At 39.1% G+C, this 18,492-nt stretch overlaps 7 non-coding genes across 7 annotated transcripts; 5 read left to right on the top strand and 2 right to left on the bottom strand.

The window, feature by feature from the left end:
- The first annotated feature begins 5,727 nt into the window (after positions 1–5,727).
- On the top strand, positions 5,728–5,809 carry TRNAS-AGA (transfer RNA serine (anticodon AGA)). Its single transcript has one exon. It is a non-coding gene; the product is annotated as a tRNA-Ser (tRNA).
- Positions 5,810–8,793: 2,984 nt separating this feature from the next.
- On the top strand, positions 8,794–8,875 carry TRNAS-UGA (transfer RNA serine (anticodon UGA)). Its single transcript has one exon. It is a non-coding gene; the product is annotated as a tRNA-Ser (tRNA).
- A 2,441-nt stretch (positions 8,876–11,316) lies between these two features.
- On the bottom strand, positions 11,317–11,409 carry TRNAI-UAU (transfer RNA isoleucine (anticodon UAU)). The gene is given in 2 exon segments: positions 11,317–11,352; positions 11,372–11,409. It is a non-coding gene; the product is annotated as a tRNA-Ile (tRNA).
- A 379-nt stretch (positions 11,410–11,788) lies between these two features.
- On the top strand, positions 11,789–11,870 carry TRNAS-UGA (transfer RNA serine (anticodon UGA)). The gene has a single exon. It is a non-coding gene; the product is annotated as a tRNA-Ser (tRNA).
- A 2,990-nt stretch (positions 11,871–14,860) lies between these two features.
- Positions 14,861–14,942, top strand: TRNAS-UGA (transfer RNA serine (anticodon UGA)). The gene has a single exon. It is a non-coding gene; the product is annotated as a tRNA-Ser (tRNA).
- Positions 14,943–17,383: 2,441 nt separating this feature from the next.
- On the bottom strand, positions 17,384–17,476 carry TRNAI-UAU (transfer RNA isoleucine (anticodon UAU)). Its single transcript is given in 2 exon segments — positions 17,384–17,419; positions 17,439–17,476. It is a non-coding gene; the product is annotated as a tRNA-Ile (tRNA).
- A 378-nt stretch (positions 17,477–17,854) lies between these two features.
- Positions 17,855–17,936, top strand: TRNAS-UGA (transfer RNA serine (anticodon UGA)). The gene has a single exon. It is a non-coding gene; the product is annotated as a tRNA-Ser (tRNA).
- Positions 17,937–18,492: the final 556 nt, after the last annotated feature.

Here is an 18,492-nt window from a genome sequence, read left to right as displayed (position 1 = left end):
TCAACAGTGCCTCATTAAGTTTCCAATTTGCTCCCGGCCTGTCCAGAAATTTTTGTGTGCACCGTAGCTCTATAGGTGCGTGATCCGACCATGAAATATCATGGATCCCTGAGTGGGGGATCTTCGGGACCAGTCTGCTAGAGACAAAGAAGTAATCGATTCTGCTATAGGATAAATGGGGGTGCGAGAAAAAGGTGTAATCTCTTTCTAACGGGTGCATCTCCCTCCAAATGTCTATTAGTTGGCTATCCCTAAGACCTTTCAGGAGGGCATCTATATATGACTTTTTGTTAGCCTTCTGGGGGCCTGACCTGTCCATCCCTGGGTTGATCGCTACATTGAAATCCCCTGCCACAATTAAATCCCCCTTGGCTACTGATCTCAGTGTGTCAAAGAACCCGTTAATGAATGAGGGGTCTTGCTCACATGGAGCGTATATTGTAGCCAGCGTTATAGGCTGGGTTTGTATAGTGCCTACTAAGACTAGGTATCTACCTTCTTTATCTCTCTTAACTACCTCTTCTATAAATGGGACGTTGTTATGAAGCAAGATTGCCACTCCTCTCTTCTTTTCCGTCCTTGCAGAGGAAAGGTAAAACCGCTTGAAGCTCTTATCCCAGAATTTGGGGGCGCTTTTGCCGCTAAAGTGCGTCTCTTGTAGAAACACTACGTCGGCCCGCTTGCGTTTGTAATCCGCTATAGCTATTCGGCGTTTGCCCGGGCTATTTAAACCTTTAGTGTTGTGGGATATCATAGTCAACGACATGGTGTAGTGGGGTTGTTGTTATCGCTGTAAGTGCTGTCTATATTGTAGGCCCCTTTAGCCTCTGAGCTCTCTGGTCCATCTACTTCAGTCGGGGGTTGCGCCCGCACCACAGGGGAAGGGGGTGGAAGGGGGGGGGTGGAAGGGGGGGGGTGGAAGGGGGGGGGGGGACGGGTAGGGGGTAACAAAACAATTGAGAGGCCGAAGCTGACCTTGGTCAGCAATGGTCCCTTGGCCCTCAGGCGAACCTTGCGCCCTGGAATGCCCGGTGGGGGCTTCCTAACTCCCAACCACATCTCGTGGCCGGGTGCCCGAGGGACTTGTCTGTGCATGATGGAGTGACCCATTCGTGCACAGCTTGAGTCGCAGGTGGCCGGCCCAGGTGGTCCCGAACCCGGCACCATCTACACATTATATGTAAACAATATAGAGAGAGAAAGAGAAAAAAGGAAGCAATGCTTCTCCCCCTCCTCTCCCTCTCCCTTAGGCATACATTGTGTGTCATAGCAAACCGACGTGTAAATCACAAAAACTATTTACAGTGAAACAGTAGAACTAGTTAAGTCCTTTTCGTCTTCCCCAGCCTTCTTTGTGTCGTCTCCCAATACGACTGGTGGCGATCATAGTGTCCCAATAGAGTGTGCAGTGTGTGGCCCCCTCTCCTCCCATCCGTGGGCTAAACCCGGGGGGGTCTCCCCCTTACGCTAAGTGTGACCTAGGGTTAACATTTATGAGAGACAGAGTAGTGAAAAGTCTCGGACTGTAGCCTCCATCATCTCTCCTGTGCGTATCGTTTATTCACGTCATCCCTCCCCCCCCCTCCCCTCCCTTCCCTTGCTACCGGGCTCTTTGACTCCATAAAGGGGGTGCTGATTGTTCTGGAGTCCTCGGGTAAATGGTGTCCGGTCTCGGAGCAGCGACCATGTGTGGCGATGTCCACCTTGATGCTACCCCTCTCGTCGAAACAGCCCCGAACTCCCCGCTCCTCCTCTCAGGAGCTCCCGACTGTAAGGGTTGGAGAGAGATGTTAATTATATGACAATGGATAGTGGCATTCCACCCTGAGAGGGAACCACCTTCAGCCTATTCTTTCTATCTCACCTACATCCAAGCTCTCTCACCTGAGATTATCATCCTCCCTCCCTCTCCTACCTCCCTTCCAGAAGCAGGGCCCTTTCTCTTGTTTACGAGGGTGTTCTCTCGTCTTTGCAGATCCCCTTTCTAGATTCTCTATTCGTTCTCTCCCTCTTCCCTCTCCCGCTCTTTCTTACCCCCCTCCTGCTTATCCTCTCCCTGTTCTCTCCTCCTTCCTCCATACTCTTCGTCCCTTCTACCTGTCATCCTTCCCCTCTCTGACCCCTTCTTGCTCTCTCTGAATGCCTTACCAACCTCCCTCCTCATTCCTCTTGCCACCTTCTGCACTTCCCTCTGGTCCCCCCTACCCCCCTCCCTTCCCCCTTCTTGCTCTCTCTGAATGCCTTACCAACCTCCCTCCTCATTCCTCTTGCCACCTTCTGCACTTCCCTCTGGTCCCCCCTACCCCCCTCCCTTCCCCCCCCTTTCCCCACCCCTCCCTACTATAGAGATCAACTTATGTCGTGCTGCTGGAGTCTGTGTTGCTCATCCTCCCGAACCAGTCCGGCTTCTGCTTCCTCCGTCGCCAAGGTTCCTTCTGTTAGATGGGTCCCCCGGATCTGTTCGCTGCTTTAGGTCATCTTTTCACCACACGGGGGTGCCCTCCGCCAGTCTATCGATCGACTAACCTTCAGTCGAAATACCGCCGTCATCCCCTAGGTATCTCTCTCCGGTCGGACCCCCAATGCCAGAAGCAAGATAGCCGCGACTCCAGATCCCCCTACCAGAGGATCCCTGTGACAGCCTTCTTAACTAGCTTTAAGAACATGGCCGCATCACTCTCTTCTCGTCACCCGAGGGGATCAGATCACAAAGTACTTCTCTCTGTTAGATTTTGGGCCGGGGAAGGCTCCTTTAACTCCTGGCACGGGGGTAGAGAGCCACAAGGCAGCCCTCAGTCCTTGCGTTTGCTCCCTGACGGCTCCACACGCTGCCAGGACGCCGCCGGAATAGGAGCTTCAGCGGGGACCTGTCGTTCGGGGCTCGGGGGAGAGACCGGTAAGTCCAACTTTTTTAAGAATTCTGCTCCTCCCTCCAGCTGTTTCAGGGTAATGGCCACTCCGTTTTTGATTACCATTAAGCCGAAGGAAAAAAGCCAGCGGTAGCGAATTTCATGATCCCTTAGGACTCTGGTGACAGCTCCGAGGGCTCTTCTTTTTAACAGGGTTTGTGGGGCTAGATCCTGGAAGACCTGCAGTCTCACCCCTTCAAATTCCAGGGTCTTGGCAGTTCGGGCAATTTGGCACACCTTATCTTTAATTTTGAAATAATGAAGCCTAATGATGATGTCCCTTGGGGGGTCACCCTGTTGTGGTTTAGACCGTAGGGCCCAGTGACATCTGTCGAATTGCAGTTCAGCCTCACATTTATCCGGCAGTATATGTTGGAGCCAGTTTGAGGTGAAGTCCTCTGGATCTGACACGGATTCCGGGACTCCTCGCAGGCTTATGTTGTTACGCCTGTCCCGGTTCTCTGCGTCCTCCTGTCGGTCCTGCAAGTCAGCAATCTGTCTGTGTAGTTGGGCCATGGACTTGTCATTTTTTTGATGGTAAGTAGCATGTGCGTCCACTTTATTCTCAAGTGTGTTTGTTCTTTCCCCTATGCTATCTATGTCCTGCCTAAGCTTCCATAATTCTTTCTGGAAGAAGGACTTCATGTCCGAGCAAAATGCCTTCATATCAGTTCTCGTGACCCAGTCCTGATCTGTGGCCCCCGCTCTGCTTGCAGGTCTGCTCGTGGACCTGTCGCTTTCAGAGTCTGAGCCCACCATTTGCCCGCTGTCTTCCCCTCCACTCACTAGCGTCGGCTCTCCTTTTTGGAAATAGTCGGTAACCACGGAGGTTCTTTTGCGTGTAGCCACTTTCTTTGGCATCTTTGGGTGTTCCGATTTCTAGGCTGCGGTGTTTCACTGTTGATCGTCGGTTTTTTATGCTTTTATTATTTAATATTGGTGCCGGCTGGGACGGAGCCTCTCACTTAGGCATCCATAACCCTAGTCGCCGCGCATGCGCCCTTTTCTTTCTTTTTTAATCTGAGGTGGCCATGCATTGGGGAGCTCAACATCAGCGGAGGCGTTTCTGCACAGTGGCCGTATGATTCTGACAGCAATTTAGTGAGGCAAGATGATCTCTCCTCTCTCACCCCAAGCCGCAGCACCCAGCTCCTCAAATCTGCCTTTCTTGAATTCAGGGAACCAATTTGTTATTGCAAACAGTGTAGAGTCATATAAACCTGCTTTTGCAAGTGATATTACAGCCTCTACAATCCCTTAGTGTGGTTAGGCTGCTTTTTTTTTTTTTAAATGTATATTTATTTATTTACTGTCTTGTGGGGAACTGATTCTTTAAATCAGCCCTGCGGCGGCCATTTTGGATTTGGCTGACACACAGGCTGGAACGCATGGAGCTCGGCTGCTCCAGCCCCTGCAGCAGCTCTGCACAGACTTCACCTCGGAGGCACCAGGAGGCGGAGGTAAGCGGAGGGAGCGCAGGTAAACAGGGGGAGATCGGCATGGCCCATGGCTCACCCCGCGCGGCCGCTGGTCAGGAGAAGGTAGATCTTGTACCGAGCCCCCTCTCCCTCACTATGCGGCCATTTTAGACTGCCAGAAGCCGCGCCAGAGCCCCGCACCACCTCGGCCAGCACCCCCAGAAGCCCCAATCACCCCCACAGCGGAGTGGAGCAGGCAGAGGAAGGGGGAGCAGGCAGAGGAAGGGGGATATATAGAGGCGCTCTCCGGCTGGGGACAGGTATGCCCGGGGCTCCGCTCCGCTCACCCACCGCTACAGGGCAGTGACGGCCATTTTGGGTGATATTCAGCCTCTCCTAAGCCTCGTGCTGCCCCAGGCTGGAATATTTATGGGATAATTATGGGTTACTCACCCAGTTCTCCCTCTTGTGAGCCTGCCCTTATTATAGCTCTTGCTCTCTGCGGGCAGGGGAAGCCAGGGGAGAGTTTGACACCGGGTCACGGTCCTTGAAGGAGCTCTGCTCTGGGGCTGCAACTGCTGTTCTGCACAGTAGGCCCCAGTACCCAGGTTATTCATAAGATATCCAAATTAATGTCTTATATATGTATTTATGTCCTTGAAATGATCAGCGCGTCTTGGGTTATTCAGATTTGAACAGTATCACTTAGTTTGGTGTAGTATGAGCTAGGATGGTTATAGATGTTTAATCACACTTTTGTGGAGCTACAGCATCACACAGCCATCTTGTTTCGGCTCCAAGCCCCGCCTCCGGAAATGTTGTTTTTAATGTAAAAGATTAAATTTTACAATTTACATTCATAGGCCTTTTATTTAACATTGTATACATTCAAACAATGCTATTGGTTGATGAAACAAAAAAAGGGTTTGCTTCAGGTGAGGCTTGAACTCACAACCTCAGCATAGCTTAGCATATACTGACATATAAGTACCGTGCGCTAACCGATTACGCCACTGGAGCATGTTCCTGAAATGATCAATGTTCTTCTTGCCCCAATTGCCCTCCAACTCTGCTCTTTTAATCTCTGACATCCAAGTTAGATCATTTTCCCATTACTCCTTTTAACCCCTTTTCTTTTTTTTATGCCTCAGATCTGTTTCATACTGTACATTGAATGTGGTTAACAAAAAGTATTTCTCGTCATTGTTCAAAAACCCAATAGAAGCAACATTTTACAAAGATAATGTTGTTTAAACAATGTGTACAAACAAGTCATGTATTTCTCTTTATGAAAATGTTCTCATGGTTATTTAGTTCATATTGGTCATCATTCATTAGTGAGTGTTCCCCATATCCGCTCAAGAGCCATCTGTGTGACTGTATTCAGTACTACCAGCTATGTAGTCATGGCCGAGTGGTTAAAGCGATGGACTAGAAATCCATTGGGGTTTTCCCGCGCAGGTTCAAATCCTGCTGACTACGTTGAATTTTTCAGTGGTAACGTGTTATTAAAAACTTCACTGCACTTTGCATTTTGTTTGTATCTGCTTGGCAAAGCAATCTTTACTTACTGGAATATGTGGCACACTAAAGAAGAAAACACTCTGAATTCTTCAAACATTTTCCAAGTTATACATTTTAGGGTGCTGCTGGCTGTAAAACATTTAATAAAGAACTCCATTTCAATAAATGCATTGTCTTCTATTGATAAGTATCTCTATGCTGCAACATAGTGCTAAGAGGTCATTTGTGTGCAATACTTTGCACAACATAAAATAGAAGAGAAACGGCTTACCCCTACAGAAATAACTTAAGGTGACAAAGGATAATGAGCACTTTAGTGTGAGAGTGAGGGAATTCTTCCACTTTATAATTACAGATAATATTTGAATTCTTCTTAAGGACTGTGCTAAGTACTGCATGTATTGATATGTGTACATTCTTTACAGTCTGCCAAAACTATATTGTTTAAATATAATGGGAATAATCAATGCTATAGTTCAACTGCTTATCACACTTCAGCACAAATAGCTTTTTGGTATGAAAAAGCATTTGTAATGTTTTATTGTTATCATTCACAAAAGATAAGCAGGGCTTTCTAAACCTGTTGAAGAAATAAACAACTTAGCTTGAATTTTACTGAAAAATGGTCATTAATGTACTATAATAATTGTACTGTAACTTCCTGAAGTTTACAGAAAATTAAGAAATTAATCAAATGTAAACTTTATGGAATCTTTTGTGAAACAGAATGATTCGCATTAAGAACAAATGTACTTTGTACTTTGATATTAAATTCAGAGACAGAACATTTTATATTAAAATCAAATTTAATTTTTTGGGGGGTTCAATATGATCTTTTAGGGGTTCTGTATGTTTTTGTCTTGCAGATTAACAATATTGAATACCTAAATCTTGGACATGTTTATTTTGTTGATAATTTTGCCATAGTCTGCATATTGATAGTTCCTTCTAGATACACAAGAGATCAATGTTGGTATCCCTCCACCCTTTGTATGTCAAAATTGATCAAAAGCAGAAAAAAACAAGATAAATGCTGCACACCAAAAACTGAAAACTGTAACTGATACTTGTTGTTACTGGTGCTCTTGATCCAGGGGAGTCCCTGTGAATGACAGACTCCAAAGTCAGCAAAAAAAACAGAGGGTTCAGGGAACTACGGATTTAAAGAATTTATTAAATCAAATACACAACGTTTCAACCATCAAAAAGTGGTCTTTCTCACTTGAGAAAGGCCACTTTTTGATGGTTGAAATGTTGTGTATTTGATATAATAAATTCTTTAAATCCGTAGAGCCCTGAACCCTCTGTTTAAAATTGATCAAAAGACATGATTTTTTGAGTGAGTTGCAAAGTTCAAATGTGTTGGAATATTTTATTCTATGCTTAAGGCATTTAAAATAGCTTTAATATTAACATCAAGCCTTGTTACTTCATATTTACTTTAACTGTGTTACTCAAATCTTCAATGTGGTTTTAGCATGTTTTCCTTTAGCTTGCTATGTAATTGGCAAAAAAAAGAAGATTCTTTATTCCTCTTCTATGTTGTCATTTATGATTGCCCACTCTGATAAAGCATAAAGCATAAAGCAAGTAAAACTGAAAGAAAAGGTGGTCGTACATGCAAAACTTCTTACAGCACTCTTGGTTTCTACCACATACAAGATCCACTCGCCTATAGCAATAAGAGAATTTATTCAATTGAAGACTCTGGTGAAATAGCATGGGGTTGTGCTACAGTGAGGATTAACTCTTAAGAGGGATTTATACTTGTTTGGATTTAAAAACAAAACGTAGAAAGCTTTTGTTCCACCACCGCCATTCAGGTGCAAATTGTGTTTGAAAAAATATTTCAGGCTTGATTGAAAGGTAGAATGTGACTTTGCTAGGGTGAATTTTAACTCTTAATGAGGTTTTGTATTGAGTTTAGATTTGTTTATTAATCATTCTCAGGGGGTAGGTGGAGGAAATGTAAAACAACAGATTATGAGAGAGGTGAGAAGTGGTTTACATATGGTGAGAAAGATACAAATGTGAGAGGTGAATAGTTGGGTTAAGAAGGGGGGATAGGCTGACCCCTACTTAGTACAGATAGACAGGATGCTCATTAAAGATTGCCTTTTTAGGATATATACATCTGGAAATATATGTATCCTCTAGACACAAATAATGAGTAGCATTGGCTCCACTGGTGTATTTTGATTTGAAAAAAGGAAGAATGTGCTTGGACAGCTCTCATTTTTTTATTTTTTTAAATCATACATCATCAATTACCAATATCTTCTTACCCACATTGAGACACCTATTGAATTTGACTGCTTTACATGCGCTCCAATGTAAGCCAAATAGCAAAATGCGGAAATGTTGTTTTTAATGTAAAAGATTACATTTTACAATTTACATCCATAGGTCTTTTATTTAACATTGTATACATTCAAACAATGCTATCGGTTGATGAAACAAAAAAAGGGTTTGCTTCAGGTTAGGCTTGAACTCACAACTTCTGCATAGCTTAGCATATACTGACATATAAGTACCGTGCGCTAACCGATTACGCCACTGGAGCATGTTCCTGTAATGATCCATCTTCTCTTGCCCCAATTGCCCTCCACCTCTGCTCTTTTAATCTCTGACATCCAAGTTAGATCATTTTCCCATTACTCCTTTTAATCCCTTTTCTTTTTTTTCTGCCTCAGATCTGTTTCATTCTGTACATTGAATGTGGTTAACAAAAAGTATTTCTCGTCATTGTTCAAAAACCCAATAGAAGCAACATTTTACAAAGATAATGTTGTTTAAACAATGTGTACAAACAAGTCATGTATTTCTCTTTATGAAAATGTTCTCATGGTTATTTAGTTCATATTGGTCATCATTCATTAGTGAGTGTTACCCATATCCGCTCAAGAGCTATCTGTGTGACTGTATTCAGTACTACCAGCTATGTAGTCATGGCCGAGTGGTTAAGGCGATGGACTTGAAATCCATTGGGGTTTCCCCGCGCAGGTTCAAATCCTGCTGACTACGTTGACTTTTTCAGTGGTAACGTGTTATTAAAAACTTCACTGCACTTTGCATTTTGTTTGTATCTGATTGGCAAAGCAATCTTTACTTACTGGAATATGTGGCACACTAAAGAAGAAAACACTCTGAATTCTTCAAACATTTTCCAAGTTATACATTTTAGGGTGCTGCTGGCTGTAAAACATTTAATAAAGAACTCCATTTCAATAAATGCATTGTCTTCTATTGATAAGTATCTCTATGTTGCAACATAGTGCTAAGAGGTCATTTGTGTGCAATACTTTGCACAACATAAAATAGAGGAGAAACGGCTTACCCCTACAGAAATAACTTAAGGTGACAAAGGATAATGAGCACTTTAGTGTGAGAGTGAGGGAATTCTTCCACTTTATAATTACAGATAATATTTGAATTCTTCTTAAGGACTGTGCTAAGTACTGCATGTATTGAGATGTGTACATTCTTTACAGTCTGCCAAAACTATATTGTTTAAATATAATGGGAATAATCAATGTTATAGTTCAACTGCTTATTACACTTCAGCACAAATAGCTTTTTGTTATGAAAAAGCATTTGTAATGTTTTATTGTTATCATTCACAAAAGCTAAGCAGGGCTTTCTAAACCTGTTGAAGAAATAACCAACTTAGCATGAATTTTACTGAAAAATGGTCATTAATGTACTGTAATAATTGTACTGTAACTTCCTGAAGTTTACAGAAAATTAAGAAATTAATCAAATGTAAACTTTATGGAATCTTTTGTGAAACAGAATGATTTTCATTAAGAACAAATGTACTTTGTACTTTGATATTAAATTCAGAGACAGAACATGTTATATTAAAATCAGATTTATTATTTGGGGGGGTTCAATATGATCTTATAGGGGTTCTGTATGTTTTTGTCTTGCAGATTAACAATATTGAATACCTAATTCTTGGACATGTTTATTTTGTTGATACTTTTGCCATAGTCTGCATATTGATAGTTCCCTCTAGATACCCAAGAGATCAATGTTGGTATACCTCCACCCTTTGTATGTCAATATTGATCAAAAGCAGAAAAAAACAAGATAAATGCTGCACAGCAAAAACTGAAAACTCTAACTGATACTTGCTGTTACTGGTGCTCCTGATCCAGGGGAGTCCCTGTGAATGACAGACTCCAAAGTCAGCAAAAGAAACGGAGGATTCAGGGCTCTACGGATTAAATTTTTTTATTATATCAAATGCACAACGTTTCAACCATCAAAAAGTGGTCTTTCTCAAGTGAGAACCCTCTGTTTAAAATTGATCAAAAGACATGATTTTTTGAGTGAGTTGCAAAGTTCAAATGTGTTGGAATATTTTATTCTATGCTTAAGGCATTTAAAATATCTTTAATATTAACATCAAGCCTTGTTCCTTCATATTTACTTTAACTGTGTTACTCAAATCTTCAATGTGGTTTTAGCATGTTTTCCTTTAGCTTGCTATGTAATTGGCAAAAAAAGAAGATTCTTTATTCCTCTTCTATGTTGTCATTTATGATTGCCCACTCTGATAAAGCATAAAGCATAAAGCAAGTAAAACTGAAAGAAAAGGTGGTCGTACATGCAAAATTTCTTTTAGCACTCTTGGTTTCTACCACATACAAGATCCACTCGCCTATAGCAATAAGAGAATTTATTCAATTGAAAACTCTGGTGAAATAGCATGGGGTTGTGCTACAGTGAGGATTAACTCTTAAGAGGGATTTATACTTGTTTGGATTTAAAAACATAACGTAGAAAGCTTTTGTTCCACCACCGCCATTCAGGTGCAAATTGTGTTTGAAAAAATATTTCAGGCTTGATTGAAAGGTGGAATGTGACTTTGCTAGGGTGAATTTTAACTCTTAATGGGGTTTTGTATTGAGTTTAGATTTGTTTATTAATCATTCTCAGGGGGTAGGTGGAGGAAATGTAATAACAAAAGATTATGAGAGAGGTGAGAAGTGGTTTACATATGATGAACAAGATACGAATGTGAGAGGTGAATAATTGGGTTAAGAAGGGGGGATAGGCTGACCCTTACTTAGTACAGATAGACAGGATGCTCATTAAAGATTGCCTTTTTAGGATATATAAATCTGGAAATATATGTATCCTCTAGACCCAAATAATGAGTAGCATTGTCTCCACTGGTGTATTTTGATTTGAAAAAAGGAAGAATGTGCTTGGACAGCTCTCATTTTTTTATTTTTTTAAATCATACATCATCAATTACCAATATCTTCTTGCCCACATTGAGACACCTATTGAATTTGACTGCTTTACATGCGCTCCAATATAAGCCAAATAGCAAAATGTGGATATGTTGTTTTTAATGTAAAAGATTACATTTTGCAATTTACATCCATAGGCCTTTTATTTAACATTGTATACATTCAAACAATGCTATTGGTTGATGAAACAAAAAAAGGGTTTGCTTCAGGTGAGGCTTGAACTCACAACCTCGGTATAGCTTAGCATATACTGACATATAAGTACCGTGCGCTAACCGATTACGCCACTGGAGCATGTTCCTGTAATGATCCATGTTCTTCTTGCCCCAATTACCCTCCAACTCTGCTCTTTTAATCTCTGACATCCAAGTTAGATCATTGTCCCATTACTCCTTTTAACCCCTTTTCTTGTTTTCTGCCTCAGATCTGTTTCATACTATACATTGAATGTGGTTAACAAAAAGTATTTTTCGTCATTGTTCAAAAACCCAATAGAAGCAACATTTTGCAAACATAATGTTGTTTAAACAATGTGTACAAACAAGTCATGTATTTCTCTTTATGAAAATGTTCTCATGGTTATTTAGTTCATATTGGTCATCATTCATTAGTGAGTGTTACCCATATCCGCTCAAGAGCTATCTGTGTGACTGTATTCGGTACTACCAGCTATGTAGTCATGGCCGAGTGGTTAAGGCGATGGACTTGAAATCCATTGGGGTTTCCCCGCGCAGGTTCAAATCCTGCTGACTAAGTTGACTTTTTCAGTGGTAACGTGTTATTAAAAACTTCACTGCACTTTTCATTTTGTTTGTATCTGCTTGGCAAAGCAATCTTTACTTACTGGAATATGTGGCACACTAAAGAAGAAAACACTCTGAATTCTTCAAACATTTTCCAAGTTATACATTTTAGGGTGCTGCTGGCTGTAAAACATTTAATAAAGAACTCAATTTCAATAAATGCATTGTCTTCTATTGATAAGTATCTCTATGCTGCAACATAGTGCTAAGAGGTCATTTGTGTGCAATACTTTGCACAACATAAAATAGAAGAGAAACGGCTTACCCCTACAGAAATAACTTAAGGTGACAAAGGATAATGAGCACTTTAGTGTGAGAGTAAGGGAATTCTTCCACTTTATAATTACAGATAATATTTGAATTCTTCTTAAGGACTGTGCTAAGTACTGCATGTATTGAGATGTGTACATTCTTTACAGTCTGCCAAAACTATATTGTTTAAATATAATGGGAATAATCAATGTTATAGTTCAACTGCTTATCACACTTCAGCACAAATAGCTTTTTGTTATGAAAAAGCATTTGTAATGTTTTATTGTTATCATTCACAAAAGATAAGCAGGGCTTTCTAAACCTGTTGAAGAAATAAACAACTTAGCTTGAATTTTACTGAAAAATGGTCATTAATGTACTGTAATAATTGTACTGTAACTTCCTGAAGTTTACATAAAATTAAGAAATTAATCAAATGTAAACTTTATGGAATCTTTTGTGAAACAGAATGATTCTCATTAAGAACAAATGTACTTTGTACTATGATATTAAATTCAGAGACAGAACATTTTATATTAAAATCAGATTTAATTTTTTGGGGGGTTCAATATGATCTTATAGGGGTTCTGTATGTTTTTGTCTTGCAGATTAACAATATTGAATACCTAATTCTTGGACATGTTTATTTTGTTGATACTTTTGCCATAGTCTGCATATTGATAGTTCCTTCTAGATACCCAAGAGATCAATGTTGGTATCCCTCCAACCTTTGTATGTCAAAATTGATCAAAAGCAGAAAAAAACAAGATACTGTAAATGCTGCACACCAAAAACTGAAAACTGTAACTGATACTTGTTGTTACTGGTGCTCTTGATCCAGGGGAGTCCCTGTGAATGACAGACTCCAAAGTCAGCAAATAAAAACAGAGGTTTCAGGGCTCTACGGATTTAAAGAATTTATTAAATCAAATACACAACGTTTCAACCATCAAAAAGTGGTCATTCTCACTTGAGAGAGACCATTTTTTGATGGTTGAAACGTTGTGTATTTGATATAATAAGTTCTTTAAATCCGTAGAGCCCTGAACCCTCTGTTTAAAATTGATCAAAAGACATGATTTTTTGAGTGAGTTGCAAAGTTCAAATGTTTTGGAATATTTTATTCTATGCTTAAGGCATTTAAAATCTCTTTAATATTAACATCAAGCTTTGTTCCTTCATATTTAATTTAACTGTGTTACTCAAATCTTCAATGTGGTTTTAGCATGTTTTCCTTTAGCTTGCTATGTAATTGGCAAAAAAAGAAGATTCTTTATTCCTCTTCTATGTTGTCATTTATGATTGCCCACTCTAATAAAGCATAAAGCATAAAGCAAGTAAAACTGAAAGAAAAGGTGGTCGTACATGCAAAACTTCTTTCAGCACTCTTGGTTTCTACCACATACAAGATCCACTCGCCTATAGCAATAAGAGAATTTATTCAATTGAAGACTCTGGTGAAATAGCATGGGGTTGTGCTACAGTGAGGATTAACTCTTAAGAGGGATTTATACTTGTTTGGATTTAAAAACAAAACGTAGAAAGCTTTTGTTCCACCACCGCCATTCAGGTGCAAATTGTGTTTGAAAAAATATTTCAGGCTTGATTGAAAGGTAGAATGTGACTTTGCTAGGGTGAATTTTAACTCTTAATGGGGTTTTGTATTGAGTTTAGATTTGTTTATTAATCATTCTCAGGGGGTAGGAGGAGGAAATGTAATAACAACAGATTATGAGAGAGGTGAGAAGTGGTTTACATATGATGAACAAGATACGAATGTGAGAGGTGAATAATTGGGTTAAGAAGGGGGGATAGGCTGACCCTTACTTAGTACAGATAGACAGGATGCTCATTAAAGATTGCCTTTTTAGGATATATACATCTGGAAATATATGTATCCTCTAGACCCAAATAATGAGTAACATTGGCTCCACTGGTGTATTTTGATTTGAAAAAAGGAAGAATGTGCTTGGACAGCTCTCATTTTTTTATTTTTTTAAATCATACATCATCAATTACCAATATCTTCTTACCCACATTGAGACACCTATTGAATTTGACTGCTTTACATGCGCTCCAATGTAAGCCAAATAGCAAAATGCGGAAATGTTGTTTTTAATGTAAAAGATTACATTTTACAATTTACATCCATAGGCCTTTTATTTAACATTGTATACATTCAAACAATGCTATTGGTTGATGAAACAAAAAAAGGGTTTGCTTCAGGTGAGGCTTGAACTCACAACTTCGGCATAGCTTAGCATATACTGACATATAAGTACCGTGCGCTAACCGATTACGCCACTGGAGCATGTTCCTGTAATGATCCATCTTCTCTTGCCCCAATTGCCCTCCACCTCTGCTCTTTTAATCTCTGACATCCAAGTTAGATCATTTTCCCATTACTCCTTTTAATCCCTTTTCTTTTTTTTCTGCCTCAGATCTGTTTCATTCTGTACATTGAATGTGGTTAACAAAAAGTATTTCTCGTCATTGTTCAAAAACCCAATAGAAGCAACATTTTACAAAGATAATGTTGTTTAAACAATGTGTACAAACAAGTCATGTATTTCTCTTTATGAAAATGTTCTCATGGTTATTTAGTTCATATTGGTCATCATTCATTAGTGAGTGTTACCCATATCCGCTCAAGAGCTATCTGTGTGACTGTATTCAGTACTACCAGCTATGTTGTCATGGCCGAGTGGTTAAGGCGATGGACTTGAAATCCATTGGGGTTTCCCCGCGCAGGTTCAAATCCTGCTGACTACGTTGACTTTTTCAGTGGTAACGTGTTATTAAAAACTTCACTGCGCTTTGCATTTTGTTTGTATCTGATTGGCAAAGCAATCTTTACTTACTGGAATATGTGGCACACTAAAGAAGAAAACACTCTGAATTCTTCAAACATTTTCCAAGTTATACATTTTAGGGTGCTGCTGGCTGTAAAACATTTAATAAAGAACTCCATTTCAATAAATGCATTGTCTTCTATTGATAAGTATCTCTATGTTGCAACATAGTGCTAAGAGGTCATTTGTGTGCAATACTTTGCACAACATAAAATAGAGGAGAAACGGCTTACCCCTACAGAAATAACTTAAGGTGACAAAGGATAATGAGCACTTTAGTGTGAGAGTGAGGGAATTCTTCCACTTTATAATTACAGATAATATTTGAATTCTTCTTAAGGACTGTGCTAAGTACTGCATGTATTGAGATGTGTACATTCTTTACAGTCTGCCAAAACTATATTGTTTAAATATAATGGGAATAATCAATGTTATAGTTCAACTGCTTATTACACTTCAGCACAAATAGCTTTTTGTTATGAAAAAGCATTTGTAATGTTTTATTGTTATCATTCACAAAAGCTAAGCAGGGCTTTCTAAACCTGTTGAAGAAATAACCAACTTAGCATGAATTTTACTGAAAAATGGTCATTAATGTACTGTAATAATTGTACTGTAACTTCCTGAAGTTTACAGAAAATTAAGAAATTAATCAAATGTAAACTTTATGGAATCTTTTGTGAAACAGAATGATTTTCATTAAGAACAAATGTACTTTGTACTTTGATATTAAATTCAGAGACAGAACATGTTATATTAAAATCAGATTTATTATTTGGGGGGGTTCAATATGATCTTATAGGGGTTCTGTATGTTTTTGTCTTGCAGATTAACAATATTGAATACCTAATTCTTGGACATGTTTATTTTGTTGATACTTTTGCCATAGTCTGCATATTGATAGTTCCCTCTAGATACCCAAGAGATCAATGTTGGTATCCCTCCACCCTTTGTATGTCAATATTGATCAAAAGCAGAAAAAAACAAGATAAATGCTGCACAGCAAAAACTGAAAACTCTAACTGATACTTGCTGTTACTGTTGCTCCTGATCCAGGGGAGTCCCTGTGAATGACAGACTCCAAAGTCAGCAAAACAAACGGAGGATTCAGGGCTCTACGGATTAAAATTTTTTATTATATCAAATGCACAACGTTTCAACCATCAAAAAGTGGTCTTTCTCAAGTGAGAACCCTCTGTTTAAAATTGATCAAAAGACATGATTTTTTGAGTGAGTTGCAAAGTTCAAATGTGTTGGAATATTTTATTCTATGCTTAAGGCATTTAAAATATCTTTAATATTAACATCAAGCCTTGTTCCTTCATATTTACTTTAACTGTGTTACTCAAATCTTCAATGTGGTTTTAGCATGTTTTCCTTTAGCTTGCTATGTAATTGGCAAAAAAAGAAGATTCTTTATTCCTCTTCTATGTTGTCATTTATGATTGCCCACTCTGATAAAGCATAAAGCATAAAGCAAGTAAAATTGAAAGAAAAGGTGGTCGTACATGCAAAATTTCTTTTAGCACTCTTGGTTTCTACCACATACAAGATCCACTCGCCTATAGCAATAAGAGAATTTATTCAATTGAAAACTCTGGTGAAATAGCATGGGGTTGTGCTACAGTGAGGATTAACTCTTAAGAGGGATTTATACTTGTTTGGATTTAAAAACATAACGTAGAAAGCTTTTGTTCCACCACCGCCATTCAGGTGCAAATTGTGTTTGAAAAAATATTTCAGGCTTGATTGAAAGGTGGAATGTGACTTTGCTAGGGTGAATTTTAACTCTTAATGGGGTTTTGTATTGAGTTTAGATTTGTTTATTAATCATTCTCAGGGGGTAGGTGGAGGAAATGTAATAACAAAAGATTATGAGAGAGGTGAGAAGTGGTTTACATATGATGAACAAGATACGAATGTGAGAGGTGAATAATTGGGTTAAGAAGGGGGGATAGGCTGACCCTTACTTAGTACAGATAGACAGGATGCTCATTAAAGATTGCCTTTTTAGGATATATAAATCTGGAAATATATGTATCCTCTAGACCCAAATAATGAGTAGCATTGTCTCCACTGGTGTATTTTGATTTGAAAAAAGGAAGAATGTGCTTGGACAGCTCTCATTTTTTTATTTTTTTAAATCATACATCATCAATTACCAATATCTTCTTGCCCACATTGAGACACCTATTGAATTTGACTGCTTTACATGCGCTCCAATATAAGCCAAATAGCAAAATGTGGATATGTTGTTTTTAATGTAAAAGATTACATTTTGCAATTTACATCCATAGGCCTTTTATTTAACATTGTATACATTCAAACAATGCTATTGGTTGATGAAACAAAAAAAGGGTTTGCTTCAGGTGAGGATTGAACTCACAACCTCGGCATAGCTTAGCATATACTGACATATAAGTACCGTGCGCTAACCGATTACGCCACTGGAGCATGTTCCTGTAATGATCCATCTTCTCTTGCCCCAATTGCCCTCCACCTCTGCTCTTTTAATCTCTGACATCCAAGTTAGATCATTTTCCCATTACTCCTTTTAACCCCTTTTCTTGTTTTCTGCCTCAGATCTGTTTCATACTATACATTGAATGTGGTTAACAAAAAGTATTTTTCGTCATTGTTCAAAAACCCAATAGAAGCAACATTTTGCAAACATAATGTTGTTTAAACAATGTGTACAAACAAGTCATGTATTTCTCTTTATGAAAATGTTCTCATGGTTATTTAGTTCATATTGGTCATCATTCATTAGTGAGTGTTACCCATATCCGCTGAAGAGCCATCTGTGTGACTGTATTCAGTAATACCAGCTATGTAGTCATGGCCGAGAGGTTAAGGTGATGGACTTGAAATCCATTGGGGTTTCCCCGCGCAGGTTCAAATCCTGCTGACTACATTGACTTTTTCAGTGGTAACGTGTTATTAAAAACTTCACTGCACTTTGCATTTTGTTTGTATCTGCTTGGCAAAGCAATCTTTACTTACTGGAATATGAGGAACACTAAAGAAGAAAACACTCTGAATTCTTCAAACATTTTCCAAGTTATATATTTTAGGGTGCTGCTGGCTGTAAAACATTTAATAAAGAACTCCATTTCAATAAATGCATTGTCTTTTATTGATAAGTATCTCTATGCTGCAACATAGTGCTAAGAGGTCATTTGTGTGCAATACTTTGCACAACATAAAATAGAGGAGAAACGGCTTACCCCTATAGAAATAACTTAAGGTGACAAAGGATAATGAGCACTTTAGTGTGAGAGTGAGGGAATTCTTCCACTTTATAATTACAGATAATATTTGAATTCTTCTTAATGACTGTGCTAAGTACTGCATGTATTGAGATGTGTACATTCTTTACAGTCTACCAAAACTATATTGTTTAAATATAATGGGAATAATCAATGTTATAGTTCAACTGCTTATCACACTTCAGCACAAATAGCTTTTTG

Source organism: Ascaphus truei, assembly GCF_040206685.1.
Source record: "Ascaphus truei isolate aAscTru1 chromosome 12 unlocalized genomic scaffold, aAscTru1.hap1 SUPER_12_unloc_1, whole genome shotgun sequence".
Lineage (NCBI taxonomy): Eukaryota > Metazoa > Chordata > Amphibia > Anura > Ascaphidae > Ascaphus > Ascaphus truei.
This window is presented reverse-complemented; position numbering and strand designations above follow the sequence as displayed.